This window comes from Sinocyclocheilus rhinocerous, unplaced genomic scaffold, assembly GCF_001515625.1.
Source record: "Sinocyclocheilus rhinocerous isolate Xijiao unplaced genomic scaffold, SAMN03320098_v1.1 scaffold1534, whole genome shotgun sequence".
In the NCBI taxonomy this organism is placed as follows: Eukaryota; Metazoa; Chordata; class Actinopteri; order Cypriniformes; family Cyprinidae; genus Sinocyclocheilus; species Sinocyclocheilus rhinocerous.
The window spans coordinates 508,244-517,973 of record NW_015638992.1 but is presented as its reverse complement, the minus strand read 5'-3'; positions in this window follow the sequence as shown (position 1 = coordinate 517,973).

The window sequence follows — 9,730 nt, the reverse complement described above, 5'->3', positions numbered from 1 at the left end:
TTTAAAGAATAATTTTAATTACGTAAAATGTCATGTTTAGCTTTGCTTCTCATCATTTTCTGTATCCAACTATTTAAATCTCAGATATCAAAATATAATAATTCAAAAACAATATTAATAATAGAATAATTTTGATACCCTCTGTTATTACCCAGCAGGCACAGGACATCAATATAACATCAGGTTCATTTTGGGGTGGAGTAACCCTTTAAGTTAATTTTAACTATTTTAAATTATTTATTTAAATTATGTTTATTGTATTTATTTAAATTCTATATTTTGTATATATAGGTACAACAATTGTTTAAATAGATTTTTTTGAATACATTTAATTTAATAACAGAGGCTATTAAAATTATTATATTTTTATATTGTTTTGAATTATTATTTTCATATCTGAGATTGAAATTGTTGGATACAGTTCAGAAGGTCAAGACATATGATTTGGAACAGACCAAAATCAATGTCTGAAGGTAAATAATGAAATAATGTTTTATATTTTGGGGTGAACTATTCCTTTAAGAAGTAATTTGTAGCCTATTTGTGGAAAGCGAAAGCTTCTCAATGGCTGAAGTACTGATGGGACAGAATGCAGTTTCATATAAAACCTAGTTGCTAAGCTGTTCCTTTCTTTCTTTAGCAGAGTCTCTGTGGAGGAAAAAGCTCATTGCTTTCTCTGAGTTCACTTTTGACGTCATTAATGCATCAGTGCCTCAATGGATGAATCATAAGTCTTTGTTTTGAATATGCTGCTCTCTCTCCACACACACACACACACACACACACAACTCACACATTATAGTTGACCTTGCCATGCCTGAGTGAGATGTGCTTTGTTTAAGATCAGTCAGCCATGTTAAATGGATAATGCCAGCTATGCGACGTTTGCCTCCATCAGATAAAGTGTGACATCCATTGAAATTAAACATGAAACAATCAGTTAATGAAGTATTACAAACACCATCCATATTCTCTGTAAATAACCTGCACCAGATGGCCTTTGTGTCTTTATGACGCTTCAGCTGAGAGGGTGAGAAATCGAGATTGTAAGCAAATTGTTCATCCTTCCTAAAAATGCTTGAGGTGAAGAGAAAGAGGATGCATTCACCTGTCTGATACATCACTTACACTCCTGCAGGTGAATGAAGTCACTGAAGCAAAGCAGATAACTGAGCCTTCACTAAGCCCCGCCTTAAACACGTTACTGACCAATCCTGGCCTAGCAACTGTTACCGTCTAGCTTTTGGGGTTTTCTGAGATGCTGCATGTGTTTGAATAACTTTAAAGTGGAATATTTCAAACATTCAGTAAAACGTTACTGAAAATGGTTTTATAATATTAAATGTCTATTTTTGGTGCAAGAACTTTTACTGACCTGTTTAGTGGGGGGTGCACTGTAAAAAACATTAGTACTTTTTACAGAAAAATATCATAAAATGCCTAAGTAAAAACACATTAATTGGTTAACATATATGGTGAAACTATGCAATGTTTATAATGTATATTTAATGCAATGTTTTTTTTTGTCAGTAAAAACGATAAATTATCATAATTTACAGTACATTTTTAAAAAACATTTTAAGGTACAAAAGCAGTTTTTGCTTGCTCAGATATGTATTTTAACATTATATCACTTAATAAAAATATGGCTGTAAGTTGTAAAATATACAGGCATCCCGCAAAACTGGAAACATTATCACAGTATTTTTTACTGTGAATTTCTGGCAACCACAGCTTCCATTTTTTCCCTTGTAAATTGTGTGTTTTATTATGAATTTATTACATTGTCTTACTTTATTACATTTAATGCACTACTTTGTAGTAGAAAATTGTTTTTAGTTCATTTAAATAATTTTGTGTTATTTTTATATGATATATATAAAATGTATATCATATGTATAAATATATATATATATAATGTAAATATGTAACAGGTAAGTAATTTAGAAGAACAACACTATTATTAGTGACGTGAGGCCAAGTATGGTGACCCATACTCGGAATTAGTGCTCTGCATTTATCCCATCCAAAGTGCACACACACAGCAGTGAACACACACCCGGAGCAGTGGGCAGCCATTTATGCTGTGGCGCCCAGGGAGCAGTTGGGGGTTCGGTACCTTGCTCAAGGGCACCTCAGTCGTGGTATTGAAGGTGGAAGAGAGCGCTGTACATTCACTCCCCCCACCTACAATCCCTGCTGGTACGAGACTCGAACCCGCAACCTTTGGGTTACGAGTCCGACTCTCTAACCATTAGGCCACGACTTCCCCTTATATTTAGTGTTTTTGTATAAAAACACAATTCTTTAGATCAGTGGTTTTCAAATGTTTTTGCGCGAGCACCAACATAGACCAAAATATTTGATCATACAAAAGTAATAAAAAATGAAATGCATCAGTATTAGCAGTAATTCCATAAGCTCAACGATATGCAAATATATTGATGTGACAAGCTGATTTTGTAAATGCATAAACAACAACAGCCGTGGGATTTATCTGCCTAGCGCATGAAACAAATATTGTGCCAAATCTAGAATTTTTATTAGCCATATATTATCAAGTGAATTTGAGAACCACTGATTTACAGAAGAAAACATCAACTTGAAGCTGTTTAAATTCTTTGTTTTTTACACCTGTCTTTTTTTTTTTTTAGATGTAGTGTTTACTTGTTTGTCCTCTAAACAGCTGGTGCCATCCACATGTGACTGATAATGTGTGTCACGGCCTTTGACGAGGTGAAGTTGTTTGGATCAGGATGGTGTTCCCGCCTCTGTCGTCGCCCGCAGCTGCCTGGGGTAGGGCCAGGAACCTCTGTATCAATCAGCGAGGGGGTGCTACCACACAGATGGTCACACTACGTTGTAGTGTGGCCCGCAGCAGGTGAGCAGAGAGCAGAACAACACCTGAACTGAGACTGACCCATCACCTGACGACCGCTATCATCTGATCAAGACCTGAGAAATCACACCGGCATTACAAACATTCTCAACAAGAACAACCTGGTTAGACAGAAAGAGACTATCTATCTATCTATCTATCTATCTATCTATCCGTCCGTCCGTCCGTCCGTCCGTTCGTCCGTCTATCAATCTATCTTTAAAGGGGTCCTATTATGCTCTTTTACAAAGTCTTGATTTTGTTTTGGGGGTGTACTAGAACAGGCTCTCATACTAGGTTGTACAGACTAACTAAAGTTGAAAAAGTGAAAAAGCATAATAGGACCCCTTTAAAACACAATTGGAGCTGAAGATCAAGGATCAGTATTTAGAATTTCATGCAAGTTTAAGTGAATTTTTTAGGACTGAAACCTCGAAGCTGCTTTTATGTTAAGTCACTTCCTTGTTGGCTTCACGAGAGAGAGCGGGAGGCTGCCGCTTGGGTGGAAACACATCATCTTCGCCTGCTCTACATGTAGTGAAAAACACTCGGCACTGCCCTCTGCTGCTGACACGATCACCCAAAACCAAAATCCACATCCAGATGCATAAATAAACCAGGTCTGCAATTACCGCATGTGACAGCCTGAGTGTTTGCGGATTGGGAGGGTGGCGAGGTGAGTGTATTTATAAGGCTGGAACCTGTAAGAACAGCAATAAGGTGCTCTGTGAGATACCTGTGGAGGGAGGGAGGGAGGGAGGGGAGATACATTGCCTGGAGGGGTGGTGGGAAGAGAGAGAGAGAGAGAGAGAGAGAGAGAGAGAGAGAGAGAGAGATTCAGCGTTTGTGCTGGAAGTAAAGATAATATTTTGGAAGGAGCTCAGCTGATGGTGAGTGTGTGTGGGGGTGTTAGATTGCTGTTAAGTGATGTTTTAGCGTGCATGACGTGACACACGCGCGCAGGGAGTCAGAGAAATATTCTTGAAAGTGTGTTTTTATAACAAGCCCCAAATCGTTTCAGAGGAAGCAGATTAAAGTGAAGATTTAGCAAGCATCAAAAATTAACGTCTGGATTAATCCTCATTCCAGTTCAGCAAGACATGTTCAACATGACATTTAATCTGCTGATGACACGTTGGAGAACGCAGATGTAATGATTAAAGGAATAGTTTGGATGATAATAATGATAATAACAATAAAAACATTTCTGGCATCATTTACTGGTACTGTTGTTCTAAACCTGCATTATTTTTGTGGACTGGGCCTGGTTAGCTCCAAAAAGGCTACAAAAGGACCGTAAAAGCATCATAAAAGTAATCCCTATAACTCTTAACTTGTTTAACCTAAGTTGTAACCTAAGTTGAAAATCTTGCTTTAACCTCATTTGTTCTTCCAGTATGCAATCTATATGAAATAAATATTTAGTATGTAACTGAACATATTTATATGGAAGTTATTTATAGTGGACAAAAGCCTATAAATCTTACAAAAGATTTGTTTCAAATTAATAAAAAAATTATGAAAAAAAAAAAAAATTAGGGTTTCAGCACAACTGTTTTCAACATTGCTAATAATCAGAAATGTTTCAAGCACAAATCAGCATATTAGAATGATTTCTGAAGGATCACGTGACACTGAAGACTGGAGTAATGATGCTGAAAATTCAGCTTTGATCACAGGAATAAATTACATTTTAACATATATTCAAATAAAAAAGTTATTGTAAATTGTAAAAATATTTCACAATTTTATTGTTTTTTACAGTATTTTTGATCAAGTACATTCAGCCTTGGGGAGCAGAAGAGACTTCTTTAAAAAAAACAACAACATTTGAACAGTAGTACATGTAGAATCTTCTGCTCCATAGAAGAAAGTTCTACAGTTTTGGAAAGACATGGTAATGAGTAAATGACAGAATTGTAATTTTTAAATCGAACCCCCCCTTTTTTTAATGACCACATCAATACCCCACAAACACACATGCACACACTCTCACTCAGAGACACAAGAAATAATCCCAGTCTTTGCTTAATTAGTTTTCACACATGACTGGTTAACCATCCCCTGTGCTTTTGTTACAGGTTAAATTATCTGTATGAAGAGTCAGAAGACCACAAGAACTAATAATGAACTTGAGCTTCGGTGTGTAAGAACATTCTTGAATATCCCAAACGAGCGTAATTACGAATGGATTAATTACGTAATGGATTTATTAAAGTAAATCCATCTGTAGGCCGCTGGAGACCACCGCACATGTGGACCAGCCCGGGCAAGTTGAGAAGTGATTTACATTTTCAATGCAAGATTTTGAACACGTGAACCTTTTATCTGTTAAAACTTGTCAGCAGAGAAAATCAGGCCGTGAAAGAAAATTAAAAAGTTTGAACGAGGCCAGTGTCTTTTGACGTACTGATGAAGTCCTTTTGTTTGTGTTCGGCAGATGAATTTTTCATGAATTGGTTTTGATTTATTGAAGTACAATCTGTCAGATTAGTAGTGTTTGCTCAAGCATCACTATTACTTTTGCTCATAGCAAATAGTAATATTGAAGTGATAAAACCTCTATAGTTAAACTTCAGCAAGTCATTTTTTTCTATCAAACACGATTGATTCTTCGAATTGTGTCTTATTGAAAAGAGATGAGCTGTTACTAATTTGATTTTCATCTGGTGAATGATAAAATGGGTATTGTTACATTGTAGGAACCACCCAAGTGCATAGCAACATGCTGAAAACAATATAGCAACTACATATTTACGACTCCCTTAAACCAGAAATAATATATATTTAAATATATTTCAAAATATACGTCTATCTATTTAAACATGTATCGTTATAATAATTTATTTTGAGATTTATTTGTAATAGAACTCTTTTTCTAACATTATGAATGTATGTACTGTCACACTTACAGTTTTTTTCAAGAAATTTTGATATCTGAGATTTAAATTGTTGGATACAGTTCAGAAGGTCAAGACATATGATTTGGAACAGGCCAAAATCAATGTCTGAAGGTAAATAATGAAATAATGTTTTATATTTTGGGGTGAACTATTCCTTTAAGAAGTAATTTGTAGCCTATTTGTGGAAAGCGAAAGCTTCTCAATGGCTAAAGTACTGATGGGACAGAATGCAGTTTCATATCATTTCACAATTTCTGAAACCTGACTCAAACACCAGAAGCACACACCAAATCTGCAAAACCATACGCTAATTCTCGGCCTTTGACTCAGTTTTCAATTTCATAGAACACTTTTTGCAAAACACAAAACACAATTCTCTATGTAACAAATCTAACAGGAATAAGCTCTATTCAGTATTATTCAGCAGCTTTTCAGCTTGCTCAGGAGCAAATTACCCTCCTCCATCCCCAGCTCCTCCTTTCGCCACAGTCAGGACTTGGCTTTCTGATATTCCTTGCTAATCAGACTCCTTTATCTTGAATAAAGTGTTACACTTAAATATCATTAAGTACATTAATGATATCTGCCTTGTTCTGTTCTGGTAACCCTAGGCGGGTTATTATTGCTGCTCTCCCTGCTCATTCATGACAGGCTGCATGGATGGGCAGGGAGTTTTTTGCCCAGAACAGAACCATACCGCCAAACCAAACTTTATGCTAAGTATCTATCATTTTGACGATAGTGGTCCTGACAGAAATGTGAAAGTGTGTGTGTGTGTGTGTGTTTTAATAGCTGTTTACTGATCATAAACATGCGTGAGACATGCAAACAGTTGCATTAGGTGTGGATGACTGTGCTCAATTTCAGGAGGAAACAAATGAGTCGTGGACACGTTTTCTGACAAGTGATAAATTAGAGTTAAAAACCACCCGTGCTAATTACAGACGTGTGAAGAGCAGGAGAAATAACCTCAATTTAGCATCAACACCCACCATGGGACAAGAACAGAGAGAGAGAGAGAGAGAGAGAGAGAAAGGCCTACAGACCATATGAGACTTCATCCAAAGTTTGTGTGAGCATGAATTTTCATTATTTTTGTGTGTATAAGTGTGTTTTGGTTGTTAGGCAGTAAAATAACTGTGCAAGTGTGTCAAATATGTAATGATCCTTCTGCAAATAAACATATAAATCATCCTGTTGTGCCAAAACAACTACACAGTTTATCCATTGCTATGCTCATCTACATCTTAGATGACTGGAGGGGGAGTATTTTCATCAGATGCTAATTTTTGAGTAAACTATTCCTTCAAAAGTTTGTGGTTGCAATGCTGTGATATTCTAGTCTCTATATGGCTCAGGTGCCTCCTTTGAAGTTGTTAATTTTCATATTCACGCCTGATAAAAACACAAGGACACAAAAATAATTACCTGATACAAAACTGGCTGACACAGGCAAATATACTGATCCAGTGTCTATGATATCAGAAGTTTGGGTCAGATGTTTTCTTTTTAAAATTGAATGCAAGGCTGCATTTATTATTTAAAAATATCAGTAAAATCAGTAATATTGTGACATATTATTGCAATTCAAAAGAACTGTTTTCTATTATTGTAATATATTTTAAAATTCAATTTATTAATGTGATGCAAAACTCAATTTTCCACATCATTACTCCTTTTATTACTGTCGTCAGTGTTACATGATCCATCAGAAATCATTCTAACATGTTGATTTACTGCTCAAGAAACATTTCTAAATTGTCATTGAACAAATGTTAGTGATAAGATTTATTTTTCTTTCCATCTATCTATCTATCTATCTATCTATCTATCCTTCACTACATTGCATGTTTAATGCAACATGTAGCATCTAGTTATCATCTCAGAAATAAAAATGATTATTTTTCAGTCTTAATTTACATTTAATCATTTAGCAGACGCTTTTATCCAAAACAACAAAAGAGCCACATTATATAAGGATAATACATAAATATTAATACATTTACATTTCTGCATTACATTTCTTTTCCATCCAACAAAATAATGAGTCATGAAGTTAAAATTCACTGTATATTGCACCAATTTTTACATATGTCTCACTATAAATGAGAAATCAAGTCAAATGCATTGCAATGTGGGATACAGTAGGCGTGCATGTTTGTATGATGCACACTTTGGCGAGTGCAGCAAGTAATCTGCGTATTCCATACTAATAGACATTTTGCATACTGTGCATAATACACATACTACATGCTGCTAAACTAGCAGTAGTATAGTTGTATGTCATTCCGAACCGTTATCGGTCCTCAATATAATCATTTAACATGTCCGATAACATGTTGCTACCCGGTGAGGAAACGCAAGTCACCGTGAGAATCTGGATCAGATCTCTGGAGAGTGTTTACCCCTCCCATCCAATTAATCACACACCTCGTCCCCCCGTCCCTGCTAGTGTTCAGTACTGGGGTGGTGGGTCTGTGAGAGAGGGCCTGCGGTTATAGAAGACAAACACATGCAATGTTACATTAATCATACTGTACGCACACCGACCCGCCGCACGCGCAGGAAGATCCAATTATGAGGGAGGGAGAGAATGAAGGGGTGGGTGTTCACAGAGGACGACCCAATGGGAAGACAAATACCCTCCATAACCACAGACAAAAATGGCACAGGAGAGAGAGAGAGAGAGAGAGAGAGAGATGGGCTATTTCTGTCCTCTGGTTCTCAGGAGATCGTATAATAATAATAATAATATGTTTAATTTATATAGCGCCTTTCCCAAGCTCAAGGACACTGTACAAAAGCAGTAACACAATAGACAGTCGATTCACATAATCATAAACAGTCATTTCACAATCAATTAATCAAATTAAGTGGACAGTGGACATTTGCCCAGTCCGGGGATAGACATGATTGCAGTTGCATATCATGGTACAATTATGTACTGGAAACAGAGATACATAACATAGTATAAGTAATAACAGAAAAAGGATAGTGTCAATAAGTAACAAACAAAGAATAGTAAATGCAACAAAAAAAAATACACAGAACGAAAATACTCAGAGAGAATTACAGCTGGTAGTATAGGATGAGGAGAGCGTCTAAAGAACATGATAGTATTGGGTAAACAAGTAGGTTTTGAGTTGTGATTTAAATACAGAGAGTGAGGTTATTGTCCTTAGTGCCAGTGGTATAGAGTTCCATAGTTTAGGTGCAATTACGGAAAATGACCTGCCACCCATTGAAGATAGATGAAATCTAGGTACAGTAAGAAGTTCACACCCTGCAGATCGAAGTGATCGAGGTGGAACGTAAGGAGACAGTAGATCAGAAAGATGAGGAGCAAGGCCATTGAGTGATTTAAAAGTATACGCTTGTATGGGTTCTCCTGGTCACGTGACCCTGCTCCAACCTTGGAATGAACAGAGAGAGAGAGAGAGAGAGAGAGGAGAAAGGAAAATAAAAATGGAAGTAAATATGGAAATGGGAAGGGAAGGAAAAGAGGAAGTGGAAATTAATGTGAAAAAGAAACAAGAAGTATAAAGGAAAAGGATATGGAAATATTCATATTTATTAATAAATATAGCATAAATATATGCAAAACATAAGTGTAGAGGAAAGAAAAGAAAATAGAAATAAAGTAGAAATGGAAAGGAAGAGTGAAATATGAACATAAAGAGGAAGAGGAAATGGAAATGAATGTGGAAAAGTAAAGGAAAAAGCATATATATATATAATTTATTATTTTGTTGTTTTATTAAATTTTTAATACAACACATTGGAAATGGAAAAGAAAAGAATTACGATATTAGAAATAAACTGGAAATGGAAAGGGAAATATGAACAGAATTTATTGGAAATTGGAAATTAATTTGGCAAGGAGAAGAAAACAAACTGGAAATTTAGGGAAATAAAATATATAAATAAAATGTAAACAATTGCTAAATGT